The 17,379-nt window shown below is 55.2% G+C and overlaps 1 protein-coding gene across 2 annotated transcripts in view; it reads left to right on the top strand.

Annotated features, from left to right (window-relative positions):
• The window catches only part of SORCS2 (sortilin related VPS10 domain containing receptor 2), a 486,615-nt gene that overhangs the window by 171,448 nt on the left and 297,788 nt on the right, over window positions 1–17,379 (top strand). The window lies entirely within an intron of this gene.

The following is a 17,379-nucleotide window of genomic DNA, read 5'->3' as shown; positions in this document are numbered from 1 at the left end:
GTTGTTATGAAGATTAATTTGGGTGAATGCTTATAGCTGAGGAAGTTCCAGATAAGTGCCTGCAATATAAACACAAGAGTTGGGTGAATTTGATGTGAGGCGATGTGCGGGCAATTCTCAACACATAACAGGAGCGCAGTGGGTAGTGATCTCTGCCTTCCTGGCTGCCTCAAAGCTCATCTGGACAGAGCTCTGTAACCATGCACAGCTGCACCCACCTCTTCTGTCACAGGACGCACCCCCCAGGTTGTAAATCATACAATACACACCTATTACAGACAAACCTGCAAGCATGAAAAAGGGAAAAGAAAGCAATTCGCTAATAACCCATTCTTACACCCAGACGTGTTTCTATCTGGTCTGTTTTCCACGTCTGTGTGTGTGCGTGCCCGCGTCTTTGTGCATTCACACATAGGTGTGCGTGCATGTAGTTTTAGCAGTTACAAGGAGCACCATTCACAGTTAATCAGGAGGCTCCCCCTTGGGGTACTGGCCCTGCACCAGGGCTGGGATCCGAACACAGCGTGGGTCATGCTGGTTGCCTTCCAGGAGTTTACAGTCTCCTGGCGGAAACCGACACAGGCAGAGATTTTCCACGCACTTGTGAAAGTGCAGGAAGGACCTGCTATGGATCGAATCTCAAATAACTCTCGTAACATTCTGTATGAGTATTTTGTGATCGCGGTTTGACTCTGTTCCCGTGATGTGTGTTGGCTGATTGAGTTAAACGGTCGTGCTACAGTTGATTCACCCAACAGACTCTGCTCCTGGCTTGCTATTCTAAGTCAATAATGCCGAGATGACACGCAGACACAGCTTCGGGTGTTGACAAGCGGGTGTGTGAGCCCAGCCCCACAGCTGGGGGCAGCGATGGGCTGACAGGTCAGACCGTCCACCAAGGGTCTGATCCTGGCAGAAGGAAGGCGCTCACAAAGCCACATGGCCGCGGTCTCAGCTGGAGCTCCCGCGACATTTACCACTGGGGCCTCCCGTCTGAAAGCCGAGACTGCATCTTGATGCGTGTTGAGATCGTTCTGCCAAATTTGCCCCATCATTAACTTTCAATCACTGTTAATTTTAGACAGGGCTCTTAATTCAAGTTTTTTGTCTCTGTCAAGTTGATGGAGACGGGTCTGTTTTTAGCCCTGGTGGGAGGTGGCAGAGTGCTCCTTCACCCGGGACTGTAGAACGCCCTCCGACGCAGCTGGTGATGAAATGCCAGGCTTGTGATTTAGGGAAATCGGCTCAGGAAGTTTATGTGTGGAGCTGGATTTGACAGGTCTGCTTTATAACAATTCACTCCTGTGAAGGCAGCATTCTGTCTGAGATACACGAGGTGTGATTCAGCCAGATGTTTGGGTCTCAAACAGAATTGTTCCCATCCTTGTCTTTTGGAGGAAGATAAAGTGACTTCACCCCGAGGAGAGCTTGTAAATTAGATTTCAAACATAAAGATCTTTTTGTGTTCAGGAACCCAACCCTTCCACCATTTTCTTCTCTTCAAACAAGTTACCAATATATGCCAGTTTTCGCGATGAAAGACATATAGATATATTTTTTCCCCTCTACTTTTAGCTAGAATTCCTTAGACTAACCTGAAGTATGGAGAGAAGCAGTGTTGTCTTTATTTATTACAGATAATATTTATATGGGAAGTGGTGGATGTTCTTGGCTATGAAAATGAAACCAGTTTGGCTGATGAAATTGACCTTGAATGAAAGGAACATCTCTGTTGAAACTTTCTTGACCGCTTCTTCTCCTGGTTGATGGTTATTATTAGGGATCCATTCTGAGGACATAAAGCTCCTGTCTGACGCCTTCCCTTCCTGCTGTTCAGGGGACCCCTGAGCCAGGCTTTGCCCACGGCATCCCCAGGTTGCTGCCCATTTCCACCACTCCCTCCAGACCCACTGCCCACTGCCACGGCCACTGACCGCTGAGAATAAGCCTAGGTCTGCCCCACCCAAGCCTGGGTTCCATCTGTGACGGTCTTAAATAGAGGAGAGGTCAGGTTTCTCTTCTGGCCCCGTTGTTTCACGCGACACAGATTAATTTTTGGCATTTGTAATTGACCTTGGCTGAGAAAGCAGCAAGAGGGCGTTTTGTCAGATCCCTCTCCATCTTTCAGTGCCATACAGAACCCATCTTTGTTTGGTCTGCTGTAATCAGCACGTCGATCACACATCTGAAATGCAAACGTGCAGGTGCCTTGGAATTCTGTGGCCCTGGACCCTGTGCTGGGAGGGTGGCTGAAGATGCCTGGGATGGAGGGAGGCAAACCGGAGGTCAGGCCAGGTCACCTCTCTGTGCAGACTTGCTTTGAAAATAAGGACTCGTTTAGAAATCGCAGGTGGGCTCTGGTTTACTCCCTAGTTCACTGGTTTGCGGCAATTGCAGCGGGGGGCTGGGAGACTCAAGCCTCGGGGCGGGGAGGAGGGAGGTCAGGACTGCTGTTCAGGGGTCAGATGCAGCCTGTGCTATCCCGAGGCAGAGCTGGGGCTGATGGGTAGACCCTCGGGGAGACAGGGTCAGCTAACCACAAGGAGGAGCTTTGGGAAGTAGGGAGCCTCCCGTCATATGAAGTATACAAGCTGAAAGGCCACTTGGCTGGGGTGCTGCAGTTACAACGGTGTGTGAATGAGGCTTTACCATCCCCAGGTGAGGTTTATGTGGTATTCACCTCCCCACTAAACATTCTTCTCATGCAGATATTATTGGAGTCCCATTTTACAGATAGGATGACCAAGGCTAGGAGTGATGGGCAGCTTGCCCAAGCTGCTTAGCTAGAATGGGGCAGAATCTTGTAGACCCTGAGGTTTTCTGGACTCTTTTTCTCAGCAGAGGCAAGGGACTCACTAGAAATATGTTGCTTTGTTTGGAAGGCCACACTGAAAGTCCCACATTCTTTTAGGCTGTGGCATGCTTAGAAAACATGGTGAAGACAGCTGCAGGCATTTGCTTTTTAGAAACCACCCAACGTTATTTTTTAAATTCTTTTCTTAAAATACTTAGTCTCAGATGTTCAAAGCATCCACTGTGATGGTTTGCTTCTTCCTGGAGCTGGTCCTGCCCCCACACATCCCCCAAGTCTGCCAGCTCCATTCTGCCTCCCCAGCCACCCGCTGCCTGCTGGGGGCCGGGTTAGGAGAGGTGAGACATCTATGGTCACGGGCCTCCGAAGTAGCAGCCACTTCCAGAAAAGGTGTGAACGTCTGATGCTGCCTGGGCTGGGGCGGGGGGGGGGGGGGGGGCGGGGAGAAGGGGCGCGGTTTCTGGCGGTGTCACCGGGAGAACCTTCCCCCGGGGGCAGAGTCTTGCAAAGAGGCTGACTCGGTGAGGATACTTGTGTATCAGAAGCTGAGATAACAGCAGACGGAGGTGAGGGGTCACTGTTCTCAAAGACACGCTCAACATCAGCCTGGGATTCGGGGCTTAGCCTGAGCCTCTCTGTGCACTCTCTGTTTGGACGCCCAGTCATATCCGACTCTTTGCGACCCTATAGACGGTAGCCCTCCAGGTTTTTTTCTCCATGGGATTTTTCAGGCAAGAATACTGGAGTGGGTTGCCATTTTCTCCTCCAGGGGGTCTTCCCAACCCAGGGGTTGAACCCGTGTCTCTGGTGTCTCATGCACAGCAGGCAGACTCTTTTCCACTGAGCCACCGGGGAAGCCCTGTGTGCAGGCCTGGCTCTATTTGAAGAGACCTGATGCTCACAGATATGAATCTGGCCTGCAAGTGCCCCAGCTTTTTGGCTTTACAGAAATAGCACTCGTAGGGGCTGGGCTTCTATGGGCAGCCTGGTCTTACAGAAGCAGAATTTGCTGAGGCTTGTCAACAATCTCATTGATGCTTCTTGTCCTGTTGGAGTTCTGTTGGTGAGGTGGTGAGCTCCCCATCACTGGATTTCCGGGTTGCTGGGGCCATGGCAAGGAAGCTGGGCATGTCAAGGATTCTGTATTCAGAGAAGCTGGGTGTTTTCTCAAGAGTGGAACTTCTGCTGCCATGGAGGGGCCGGGGCAGGAGCATCCAATGACCTTGGAGGCCTGGCAGGTGCCACGTTCTTGTATCTATCGTCCTAGAGCCTGGCCCTGGGTGAGCACGCCTCTGACCGTGCTCTGCTTCCCTTCTCATAAACTGAGGGCAGCCCCAGGCCCTGAGCTCGTCTTGGGTAAACCACACAGGGCAGGAGAGGACGCTTTGTTTTCATTGAGTTTGCTTTGTGGGTACTTTCCATTGACTTCTTGTTGGAGTTGCTCACGTTTCCATTTCTAGAAATGGTGTGAAAGTTCCCCATTTAAGGAAAAGAAGTGAAATGTTATTCGGTCAGTGGTGTCCAACTCTTTGCCACCCCGTGGACTGTAGCCCGCCAGACTCCTCTCTCCATGGAATTCTCCAGGCAAGAACACTGGAGCGGATAGCCATTCCCTTCTCCAGGGGATCTTCCCAACCCAGGGATCCAACCCGGGTCTCCCGCACTGCAGGCGGATTCTTTACCACCTCTAAAAAACTTCCCATGGTGTCTGTCTGGTGCAGACATTGAAGGCGGCCCCTGAATGATCAGACATGGGTTTTTTTGAGGTGTTTGGCTAAGTGATGCCGACAAGGATTCCTGGCCCTGTTTGAAGGGGACTGGGGTGGCCCCCTTGACCTGCAGCCCAGCTGAGAGAGCATTCAGGCAGGGGCTGTGAAAGAGACAGGGACCCCAGGGCCAGGAGATGAGCCTTGGAGGGAGCATGCTGTGCTTGAGGCTGACTCACATTAGGGACAGCTTTCCCCACGATGTGACATCAAAGGCCTGCCCCCAGCACCAGCCCTTGCCACAGGCAGCTGCACCTAAAAGGTCCCCTTTTGGAAGAAAGCCCTCCATCTCCCTGCGGAAGGCTGAGTTTCCCCAAGGTGACTGAGCGTGGGGGCTCTGGGCAGAAGGAACTGCCCCTCCAGCTGACCCCCACCCCTACCATTCTCATTCTAATTCAAAGTACGATTTAAACTTTCTTTGAAAGAATGTCCTGGAATAGTGGATAGCAGACACGCTAATCTCAAGCCTCCTGAGATGTCCCAGTGAGAGCGGCAGGGTCATCCCCACCGTCCTCTGCCCTGACAGCCTGACAACTCTGGTGTACCAGCTGTATGTAGCCTGCAGCTGCTCACAGCCAGAGGACCTACTGTGTGCCAGGTGCTGGGGAGGTGGGACAGGCAAGCCCTTGGCTCCTGTGTTCCCCAAGGGATGGACCCCAACTGTGAAATGTCAGAGGAGGTGCGATGCCATGCATTCGGCAGTAACGAAGAGGAACAAACCCCCTTCTCCAGGAGCCTCCGGGGAGAAAACGGGCTGGTGAACGAGGGTGGGATATGAGGAAGAAAGTGATGCAGGTCAGAAGACAGGGCGTCATCAGGAAAGCCTGAGATGGGAGAGGCGCCGAGGTCTCCCGAGGACCGCGAAGGGTGTGTGGCATCTCTTGGGTGGGGGGAGGCATCTCAGGGCCAAGGGTAGGGAAAAGCTGGTGCCTGGAGCTGAGTGGGGGAGTGATGGAGGGGGCAGTCCTGGCCCGCAGGTCTGGGCTGCAGGTGAGGGGTCCAGGCTGCAGGAGACACGGGGGATGCTCACGCCCGGGTGTGCAGGCCTCACCTTCCTCGTCTACATCGATGCAGCAGCACTGGGCGTAAAGCGGGTTCCCGGGTGATGCCTCCAGGCGGTCCCCACACTTAAGGCAAGGCACAGAGTCCAGGCCCCTCTGGAGCGGCCCCACGACTGGTCAAGGCCACCGAGATGAGTTTGAAATTGATTTCCTGCCCGCCCTGCGGCAGAAGTGGAAAGGGCTTATTGGCCCCATAGATTGATTGGGTCCCAGTGACACTGAAAACTTCGCTCAGCAGTGCCCGACTCTTTGCGACCCCACGGACTTACAGTCCATGGAATTCTCCAGGCCAGAATACTGGAGTGGGTAGCCTTTCCCTTCTCCAGGGGATCTTCCCAACAGGGATCGAACCCAGGTCTCCCGCATTGCAGGCAGATTCTTTACCAGCTGAGCCACCAGGGAAGCCCAAGAATACTGGAGTGGGTAGCCTACCCCTTCTCGAACGGATCTCCCCGACCCAGGAATTGAACTGGGGTCTCCTGCACTGCAGGCAGACTCTTTACCAACTGAGCCATCAGGGAAGCCCCATACTGGGTCCCAGACTGGTCTGTAAACCCTGGAATGGAGCGGAAAATGGTGCTGATGTGTCTATATGTTTATAGGTTGCTGAGATTCTTAGCAGGGTCCCCGTCCAGAGGAGAGTTGACAGCCGCTGTCCTCCCGGGTGAGGGGGCAGTTATCCCCAAGCCGCCTGCTCTTGAGAACCAGCAGGCGAGGGAGGCTGGGGGGCAGGCCGCAGCTGGACAGCAGAGGTGGTAGGCCAGCGGGGCTCTCCTGCAGACATGGGGCTCCGTGCCAGGGCCCATGACCCATTTAGAGATCCGCAAAAATGTTTTACTGTCCTTTAAAATCAGAAGAAGAAGAAATAAAGTTTTAGGTCAAGGAAACGTTTCGATATATAATAGGAATATATTCTTTTTTTCCTTTTTACACCAATGCAGCTGCAAAATAGAAGTGTTAATATCTTTTATGGAGGAAGTGGCCCGCAGAGGCCCAAATGCCTGCGGCCTCCAGAAGTCATTTTGCACCCCAGATGGCTGAGAGGGGCCGATTCTGGAAACAGGGACAGAATCTGCCGTTGGTCTCTCCCACTGGCTTTCTCGGGAGATAAATTCGTGTTTGCAGGTCTCAGAGGGGCCCTGGAGGCTTCTCTCCAAACTGGTAGCTGATCCTCCAGCCTCCCTGCTTTCCTGACACTCCTGAGGGATGGGTCTTTGTGGGCGACCTGCCTGTCTGGACTCCATGAGATCAAGAGACCCATTCAGGGGCTGCCGCGCCCCAAAACTCTCAGCCTTCTGGGCTGGACGCAGCCAAAGTCTTCACTACCCCATCACCCGCGCTTCCTTTGTTCCAGGCACCTCTGTTCCGATATGATAGCATCTTCTCCAAAGAGGAATTCTTGGAAGTAAGGAACATGTAGTTTTCTGACAGCAGACAGATGGGGGTGGGGAGGCGGCGGGCATGGGAGCCTGGGGAGGGCTTTCTGTTTTAGAACCAGGATCAGAAATTTCCACCCCCTTCCAGGAGATTCCCCGGGTGCTTTTTATGTCAAGAGAAGGTGGCACCAGCAACATCACAGTTTCTCCAATTACCCTTTATTACCATAAATAGATCTGAAAAATACCAACTCTTCCAGGTAGTAGAAACGCCAAGCATCATTTTGAAGAGTGGCAGCCAACAGGGCAAAAAAAAAAAAGAGTCCTGTAATTGCATTAAAAATTTTAGTTCGAGTGACTGTTAAAAAGGAGGGATGGTTGAAATTAAAATTCAATCAGGTCATGAGCAATGGAGGGTAAATAATATTTTTAAAGGACAGCTGAGGTGGAAACGTCGATGAAGATCCACCTATTAAAATACACTTTATCCCTCAAACAGATTTGATGTAAAAACGTCGTTTTCCACAGATCAGTAATGTTCCTCCATTTATTTTCTGCTGACTGATTTTGATTTATAGGGATCCTTTCAAAGCTTAGTTCTCAACTCTTTTTTTTTTAAACACTGGGCTGCGTGCCTGTGAAGGCAGCTGATTGATGGAGGGGTTGAGCGGGCGCTCACCTGCTCTCTGTTAAAGCCCAGCCCAAGGCAGGAGTCCAGCATCTCCCAAGAGGAAGTGAGCAGGGACCCCCAGGGAGCTGGGCAGCTGTGCAGAGCCTCCCAGTGGTCCCTGCTCTCTGGGGCCGGCTCTCTGAAGGGGCATCTGGAGCAGTGGAAGGGGTCCCTGACTGTGGAGTCAGGCAGCCCCCGGTGGAGACCCCAGCCCTGCCCATTCCCAGCCATCACCTCCTACAAGCTGAGCCTCAGTGTCCCCACTCCGGGCGAGTGCCTGTATCAGCTTCCTAGGGTGGCCACAGCAGAGTACCACAAATGGAGTGGTTAAACAGCAGAGACTTATTCTCCCAGGGTCTGGAGGCTGGAAGCCCAAAGTCAAGGGGCTGGCAGGGCTGGTACCTTCCCAAGCTGTTGAGAAAGAGTCTGCCACAGGCCCCTCCCCCAGCTTCTGGGGGCTGCTGGCCATTCTTGGGGTTCCTTGGCTGGTAGATGCATCACCCCCATCTCTACCTTCATCTTCACATCTCGCTGTGTGCAATCTCTTCTCTTCATACAGCCACCTGTCACTGGGCTTAGGGCCCACTCACACAATCCAGGATACACTGGAGATCTTCAGTGACATCCTCAAAGGCCCTTTCCCCAAACCAGCTCACATCCACAGGCTCCAGGGGGACATCTTTTTGGGAGGGCTGCATCTAACCCACCGCGTCCAGGGTCTGTGGGGACCCAGAGCAGGAGGTGGGCAGAAGGTTTTGGAAGTCTTCCCAAACAGACGTGCCTGGGAGAAGTTCCTGGGAGGAGTTAGGATGTTCCCGGCGAGGAAAGGAGGACAGGGCAGGACATGGGCGCTTAGGTTGAGTGCAGGGGGGCGGGATCAAGAGGAAGGGTGAGGGGCGGGGCCTGTTCCAGTGGGTGGGGCCCGCTCCAATGGGCGGGGCCTTTCCCAGTGGGCGGGGTCTTTTCCCAGTGGGCAGCTGTCTGTCCTGCCTGATTGGCCTGTGCCATCCACCTGTGCGGGCACTTGCTCATTCATTCCCAAACCCTGGCGAATGCTGCCACAAAGGCGGGGCTGGAGACCCAGCCCCGGTTCCGGATGCTCTGGGGGTCAGCCTGTCTGTGTGGTGGCTTTGAGGCATTACGAATAAATCAGCCTTAATGTAGCCTTTTGTTTGGACGAGGGCTCTCAGAGGAGTGGTGAAATACTGACATGCCGCGATCTGAAATTGGAACCGTAAAACATCCAGTGCAAAGTCAGTGGAGAGCCTACTGGGTACTTCGCCGGGTAGCAGTGGGCTCGCGGTGGGCTAGGGTGGGAGGGGTGCCATGGCTCCCACCCTGGGCAGCCCTGAGCCCAGCCTGGCGCCCAGAGCCTGACCCTCCAAGGTCAAGGAAAGCCCATAGGTGTGGGGCATCTGTCAGCTGTCAGGCAGCACTGGGGTCTGTGAGCCCCGGGCTCCACGGCCAGCTAAGCTCTTTAGCTCTAGGATAGCTCTGAGCCTGCTTTACCGGGCGCCTCCAGGGGCCAAAGCTCAGGATAGGAGTTTGATTACAGCAGGAAGCATGCTTTGGTGTCCTCCAGCCCCACACTGGTGAGTTCGACCAGGATGCACTGGGCAAAGGGCCTCCTTTCTCCCAGCCAGACTCCCAGAGGCCTCAGGGCTGTGTTCTCAAGTCAAGACAGCCTCCCTCGGGGTGCCTCCACGTGCCTACCTGCAAAACGGGGACAGAGTGGTTCCCGACAACAAGGGCTCCTGGGAGGATTAAACGAGCTGACGTCTAGGAAGTGCGCAGCGCGAGGCCCAAAGTCAAGTCGCTCAGTCGTGTCTGACTCTTTGCGACCCCATGGACTGTAGCCTACCAGGCTCCTCCGTCCATGGGATTTTCCAGGCAAGAGTACTGGAGTGGGTTGCCATTTCCTTCTCCAGGAGATCTTCCCCACCCAGGGATCGAACCCAGGTCTCCCGCATTGTAGACAGACGCTTTACCATCTGAGCCACCAGGGAAGTCTCAGCGCGAGGCCCAGGACAGAGTAAATCCGTTTGCTTTTCATGCATCGTGATGATCGGGAGGAGGTTTCCCTGGTCTGGCACGCAGCGGATGCGCATGTGGCTCTGTAGGCTGAAAGCGAGTCTAGAGCCACACCTGCTGCCCAGGAGGGCCCGGCAGCTGCATTGGGAAATGGGTTCAGGTGAACAACGTGCCTCAGCAGACGACTGCACTTCAGCTGCCAGTGTGGACACCGTGGGGCCCTGGAGAAGCCCCCTGGGACACCCTACCCTGGGGCTCCTGCCTCTTGCTGTCTCTCCCAGGGAGAAGGGGCTGTGGCTGCTGGTGGGTGGGATCATGGGGTCACGGGTTCAAGGCCACGGCTCCTGTGAGCTGTCCTCTTCCTCACCTCTGACGTCCTCTTTTACTTCTTGCATCCTGGGCCCTGACTGGTCCCCATGTGCTGGGGACCCCTGGGCTGGGCCTGCCCATCACGTGGAGGGACCCCCACCATGTCTGCTGTTACAATGGTGTTTTTATGGGACTTGCTCTCCAACACAGGGCCAGTTGGAGAGCGGGGATGGAGGGTGGCCGCAGGCTCAGCCGTGTCTCCGGGCGCCCTCCGGGTGCGGGGAGGGGGGAGCTTGCATAGTCTCCATCTGTTTATTTCTGTGTGCATCTGGCTGGTGTGTCTCCCAAGTTCTGCTCTCTTTTTATTTATTTAAAAATAACAAGAAGTTACAGAAATAGTTCCAAGATCCCTTCACCTGGCTTCCTCCGATGACATTGCTCTATGCACCCTTAGCGAGCCGGCAGACCCAGGAAACGGACACCAAGCCTCCTTTGCAAAGAATTCTGCCTTTGGGTTGAAGCTGGTGCCCAGATCCAAACTACCATGTCTGCCTTGTTTGGCCAACATCCTCTGTGTGCATCTGTGTTCCTTCCTCCTAGGGGGGAGAGGAACCAGCGTCCTCCCACGCAGAGCCTCGCAGAAACCCCCTCCCCAAGCCTCCAAAAGGCCGTCCTTGGATTGCCTTCTTGTCTGGGCAGAAGCTTCTGAACAAGGTGCTTCTATAGGGTCACCTGGCTTCTGCACCAACAGAGAGCTGCTATTGCCCCTTCCCAGGGCCGCCTACCTCCCCTCCTTCCTCCTCTGCTCCTGGAAGCACCAGCTGCCCTCTTCCTGCTTTTCCTGAACTTCGGGGTGGGGCTAGGGAGGAGGGGTTGCTCAGATACCACCAGGGAGATGAAGTGAGGTCCTACTTGGGGCTTGCTGGGTGGCCTCTGACCTCTATTCCTGGGACCAAGACAGAATGGCTGAATGGGGTCAAAGCTCTGTGACCTCAGAAAGGGGTCCTATTCAGGGCTGGGTGTCTCAGAGCATGGCGAGGCATCACCGAGGGCCTGTGTAGCACCTCCGTTGTTGGGGAGGGAGGCACAGTCCATTGGCCAGCCCCCCTCGGTTGAGCCAGTGGGGTGCCAGGCCCTCCACACGTGTGTTATCATCACACTTCATCATCACAGCCACTCGGAGGTGTGTGGCCTTTACCCTCCAGTGTTGTAGACAAGGCAGTGACACAGAGAAGGGAGGGACGGGACGCAGCAGTGTAGGTTCACTGACAGGCCGGGTCGGGTCCAAGGCTGTGTATCTTCCCCTGCCATGGGTCTCACCCTGGTGCTGGGCAGAGCAGATGGTGAGGGGAGGCCCCCAAAACATTATGCTTGAGCTCACGCCCACTGTCGGAAAATCTGATGTAATCAAATCAGCAACCTAGCCTGGAGACATCCTGGAAGGCTTCCTGGAGGAGGTGGCAGCTATACTGACCCAGAAGGTGGAGAGGTGCAGGGGTCTGGGCCAGGGAAGAAAGGAGGATGGGCACAGAGGTGGGCAGAGGAGCCTATGGTGGTGAGTAGGTAGATCTGACCATTCACTGATTTATTTGACAAGCTTCGCACCGATATTTCATTGCCACCGACACTAACGCATACGATGCTCCCCTGGTGGCAGACGGTAGAGAATCCGGCTGCAAAACAGGAGACCCAGGTTCCATCTCTGGGTTGGGAAGATCCCCTGGAGAAGGCAATGGCTTCCCACTCCGGTATTCTTGCCTGGAGGATTTCATGGACAGAGGAGATTGGTGAGCTACAGTCCACGGGGTCTCAAAGAGTCAGATACGACTGAGTATCTAACACTTTCACTTCATAGTAACTCACCTACACTGCCACACTCAATACTTCTCACAAGTATCATTAAACAAGTGCTGCCCAGACCACGAGATGCAAAACAATATCTCGTAGAGACGGCCCATGCCACCTCCTGTCCCACCCCAACCCTGAATCTAGCGCTTGCTGAAACCCTATTTGTCCGCAAACTTTAAGCCTAACCCTGACCCTAAACCTCACACAAACTCTAACTTGAGTCCCAGCTCTAACCCTGGCCCTAACCTAGCTCTCTGCGGACACACCAGCTCCACGTCAGCTCCAGCCCTGGGAGCCGACACAGCGTCTGTGTCACTGATGAGGCACCTGAGCCCCCGGGAGCACAGGGCTCCTGAATTGTGGAGCCAGGATTTAGCCAAGACCCCTCAGGCTCTGGGAACACGGTCGTCCCCTTGTGAAGTTCTCCAGGCTCTGCAGAGGAGCCTGGAGCCAGGAGGCCCCAGGCACTGAATCTGAAGGGAGAGTGTGGCAGGTGGGGACCCAGGCTCTCTCTCTGTGGAGGTTTCTGCTGGAGGGAAATGTCTGGTGCTGTCGGCAGCCTTGACAAGTGCTTTCATGGCCCAGTTGGGAGAGAGAACCTCCAGGGAGTCCCCCAGCATGGAGAGTCCAGGAGGGCTTCATGGAGGAGGGGGAGATGGCAGGCAGGTGAGCCTCCTGGGGTTGCAGCAGTAAGTGAGGACACCCACGCAGTCCGGGTTTTCTACTGGGAAGCGCTGGGCTCTGCCAAGGCCCGTCTCTGGAGAACTAGCACCCGCCGTGTGGCTTTCTGAGCCTAATGGATCCCTTCACCCTTCCCCTCGGGGGCCTTGAGCAGAGAGAAACAGGATTCCCCTCCCTGGTAAATAGATGTGGAATCTATTTCTCTTAACCAGAATTGACTTCTTGGTGGAGGATGCATCTGAGACCACGGCCTTCCTGGGGGTGGGGAGTGGGCCGTCCAGACGGCTTGTGGTCAGCAGGAAGCCCCTTCCTCTTCAGCTCAGGCTGCTGAGAACTCCCCGGGAGGTTGTTCTAGAAGGAGCCGTGGGCTCAGGCTCAGGCCAGCGTGTCTGGTTCTAGTTCCGCTGTCTCTCGCCTGTGCTCCTGGGGGTGGCCCCTGCCCCGCCCCCCTCGGCTTCTCATGCAAAGTGGGAACCAGGTGCCCATTTACAGGGCTGTTGGGGGAAACGGTGGGAGAACTGGGAGAACGTGTGCAAGCTTTCAGGGAGAAGCCTGGTGCTTTTGGGGGGCAGGGGTCTGTGCCCTTCCCTGTATCGTGATTCACAGCCATCTGGGTGGGGGGTGGGGACCCTCCAGGTGGGGACATCCTTCAGTTTTCCTTCACCTGGTCTGACCCCCTCGCTGCCCCGGAGGGAGCAGGACTGCCTCAGGGTCCAGGCAGCCCAGCTCAGTTAGGAAGGGTGCTTCACTGAAAGCAATTATTCAGCGTGCTTCACTGGAAGCAATTATTAAGCGCCAGCTGAAAGCTTTCATCAAGGTCTAATCTTTGCCAGCCATGTACGCCAGCCCCACCAGCATGAAAATGAGCATTTTTTTTCATGTTTTGAGGGTAGGAGGGAGGAACACTGTGACCACATATGAGGGTACATCAGAGGTAAGGTGCCCTGGAGTGGCCCTGGGGCCCAAGGTCACATACACACACACGTGCACGCACGCACCTCTTGTGTGGAGATGGAATCGCTAACCCGAGCTCTCTCACACACACACACACACACACACACACACACACGCGCACATGCACACGTGCACACATGCCCCTGATGTTTGGAGGTGAAGTGGCTGGCAGGCCAGTGGTTCAGAGGACTGCAGATAGTAAAGGGTCCCCAGTGGAAACCTCCCCTCCCCCCTGCCAGCCCTCCCCCTCCCCCAAAGGCCACCCCGTAAAAAGTCCCTTCCATCCCCTCCAGCGCCCTGTCATCACGTGTCTTTAAGTGGAAATGAGTATCGACCCTCATTCTCGCTCCCTTTTTTAATTGAGGTAAAATTCAAGGAACAGAAAACCTGCCATTGGAACCATGTTGAAGAGTTCAGCTCAGGGGGTCTGCCTCTCCCATTCTGAACACAGAAGGGACATGCCGCTGTCCCTGCCTGGCTCCATTCACTGAGCTGGCCTCCTGGGCGGGGGGGAATCCTTTCTGCAGTCTCCATGGTACATCTTTGTTCATGGACGCCGCCCCGTGTTCCTGTGGGCAGCTGCGTCCCAGCGAGTGGGTCTGCACGGAGCTCCCAGTCTCCAGCTGTTATAAACGATTTGCGGGCAACCGCTCGGGACACCCATCAGTTCATGTGCACGAGGACATCCATGGAGGAGCTCCCCAAGCGGAAGTGCCAGCCACGGGGCCAATGGGCCGTGATTCTGCTGGCTGTCGTCTTCCCACCACAGTGTGTCCCGGGGCCTGGAAAGAGCCCTGTCGTGAGCCCATCCTGCCCACACCTCTCCCATCTGTCCTGGTCCAGCCTGTACCTCCTTGGGCTGGCATCCTTCTAAGTGCAGGGAGTGAGTGAGGACACCAGGGCCCGCCAGGGCTCTTTCGGGAGGAGGTCTTCATTCTCGAGATGTGGGCCCAGGAACAGCTCTGCTGTTGGGTGAGGCACTGGCTGACTCCTACAGAGTCATGGACAGAGTGGGGTGCTGGGCTCAGAGAGGCCAAAGGCCGTGGCGACACGAAGCAGGTCTAAGGCTCAAGGCAGGGAGGTACCCACGGGCCTCCCAGAAGGTCAGCCAGCAAGCTGCTGTCCTGTGGATGCGCCCTAGCCAGGCCAAGGCCACAGCCCCGTGTCCTCCGGGAGGTCACCCCGACAGCCCCTTCTTCAGCACCCGCTGTAGGTCAGCCTTCTTGCCCAGTGCAGGGAGCCCTCACCGAGGACCCAAGTCCCATCTGTACAGGAGGTCGGGAGCCTCGTTACACTGAATTAGGCTGCGTCCAGGCTCCTCTGGGGTTCCTTGGAATGGTCTCCTGAGAACAGAATGTGGGTCTCTTATGAAACTGGTGCAGTTTCCAATTCACTGTGAATGTTCAGGTGATTTTTTTTTCCAGTCAGTGACATCAAAATGCCTCCCTCCTGTGCTTTGATGATCAGCCCCTTCCCCTGGGAACTGGGACTCCCTGTTGTCTCAGACAGTAAAGAGTCTGCCTGCAGCGCAGAAGACCCAAGTTCGATCCCTGGGTTGGGAAGATCCCCTGGAGAAGGGCGTGGAAACCCACTCCAGTGTTCTTGCCTGGAGAATCCCATGGACGGAGGAGGCTGATGGGCTGTAGTCCATGGGGTTGCAAAGAGTCGGACACAAATGAGCGACTACGCTTTTCTTTTCTTTCTTTTTTCCCCTGGGAACTAATGCTTGCATGCGTGCATGCTCAATCACTCAGTCTTGATGAAAGAGTGGCTTGTGAGCAGGTTGCCAGGGCATTTCCTCTGCCTGGCTTCACTGCCTTCATCGTCGTCACTGTGGAAAATGCCAATGCCACCTATATTTCTACCAATGAGCGGTTTGAGTGCTCGCTATACAGCAGGCTCTGTGCCCAGCACTGGGACATAAAACAAGACACAGCCCCCCCCCCAAAGGGCTCGTGACTCAGGGTGGTGACAGACCTGTGGACTGTGCTGGGGGAGTGGGAAGCGCAGGGTCTGAAGGACTTTGGAAAAGACAGTGAATCCAGGGGAGGAGTCTGGGGGACTTCCTGGATGTGGTGTCAGTTAGCCTGCGATCTGAATGCTGAGTAGGATTTAACCCAGGCATTAGAGGTTGGGGTAGGGGGAGAGGAAGAGGGTCCCAAGATGAGGACCAACTTGTGCAAAGGCCGGAGCTTAGAATGAAGGGGGTGAGCATGAGTGGGGAATCTCACCCAGAGGGAGTGGGAAGGGGTACCCCTTGGTGATGGCCCACTGTGGCAGGACAGAGTCCACCTGGGCAGAAGTTACCAGGAGACAGAGCTCGGTGCACAGAGGGGCCCGAGCACCAGGCCAGGGGCTGAGCTCCCCGCCGTCCAGGTGTGCAAGCAGAGCCCAGATGGCAGGTGCGCTCCAAGGATGCGAGGTGCACAATTTCGCCCTGGATGGGGCCAGATTAAACAGACTTTGAGGTCCCATCCAGCTGTCACGCTCCTGCTTCTTGAAATCCCCTCTGGGAACAGCAAGACGATAAAATATAAATCAATAGGTTAAAAATACGCTTGTCTCCTGCACGTCCAGGGCCTGTCACTCCGCTGCCTTCCCCGATCTTCAGAGGATTCCCGCTTGACTTGCGCAGCCCGAGAGCCCAGCAGGAGAAAATCGCTTTGTTCCCGAGCAAGGCAGGCCGATCGCGCCTCCATTGACAAGACCTCGGGTTTTTTTGTTTTTTTTTTAATCATCACTGCCTCTAAAATGCACACTGTCCCATTTCACTTGACATCTCCTCCTTCTATCTTTCCTGCTTTAATCACCAGGGAAAGAAAGATCAGCCAGACGCAGCAGTGACTACGCCCCCCAAGACGGAGAGCAGAAAAGTCCTGCTCGCCAGAAGGCACCAAACTTGGGGATGGGCAGTGTGGTGACCTCAAATTAACCAGGCCGACCGCTCTGCTTGGACCCTGGGGGGCTGGTCCCGCTTCACCGCCAGGGATTCCCATGGCAACAGGGATGTTAGGAGCAGCTAATAGGGTCTGGCAGTGAGTGAAATGAAATTTGATGTACGTGGAAATGCAGAGGCTTGTGAAGTAATTGGGGAGAGGGGGCCCCTTTCTCGCCGGGCAGGTGAATGAAATCTCGTTCCCTTGCTGCTCATACATTCTTGGGGAGTGGGGAACTTTTGGCTGCTTACGTGCATTTATTTTCATTTTTATAAACAGTTGTATTTCCTGCACAGGCCTGAAATGAAGACGCTTTGTTAAGTTAGGGCCCAGTGTATGTGCGGTGAACAGTTTAGCACCAACAACAAAAAGCGTATGTGTCTTCGATGATTCATGCCCCCCCCTCCCCGCCCCCTACGCCGCCCCAGGTCCCTGCTGTCCCCACCCGCCTTCCCAGCCCGCTGTCATCTGCTCTGCCGCCAGCCGCCACTCTGGGGAACGTTAATGATAGCACGTACTTCGGGACTGCCCTAGCCTTGCCTGCAGCCCCCAGCTGCTGTTTCTGGCCAGCTTCTTGTTATCGAAGGCCCGGGTGGGGACAAAGCCCCTCTTACAAAGCCTCAGCCAACACGTTCCTGCTCACCAGGACCACCTCCTCCTCGGCAACCTGCGGCCACAGTCTGAGACAGTCCAGGGCTGAGTTGGGGAGATTCCTGCTCAGTGGCAGATAGTGCTGGGTGGACATCACGGGCGTAGGATGTTCCCAGCGTCATTGTGAAGCGCAGAGCGACTTTTTGGAGCAGAAACCAGCGTGGGGTCTGAGTGCTCTGGGGCTCGGAGGCCGGGGCTCGTGGGAAGAGCACCCTCCCCCCGCCCCCGCCCCATCCTGGGTAAGGGAGGGTCATCATACCCCGCCCTGTCGAGAATCCTGAAAG

Source organism: Giraffa tippelskirchi, chromosome 1 (assembly GCF_054371585.1).
Source record: "Giraffa tippelskirchi isolate mGirTip1 chromosome 1, T2T-mGirTip1v1.2.pri, whole genome shotgun sequence".
Taxonomy (NCBI): domain Eukaryota; kingdom Metazoa; phylum Chordata; class Mammalia; order Artiodactyla; family Giraffidae; genus Giraffa; species Giraffa tippelskirchi.
The sequence above is the reverse complement of the archived record's forward strand: the minus strand, read 5'-3'. Positions and strand labels throughout refer to the sequence as shown.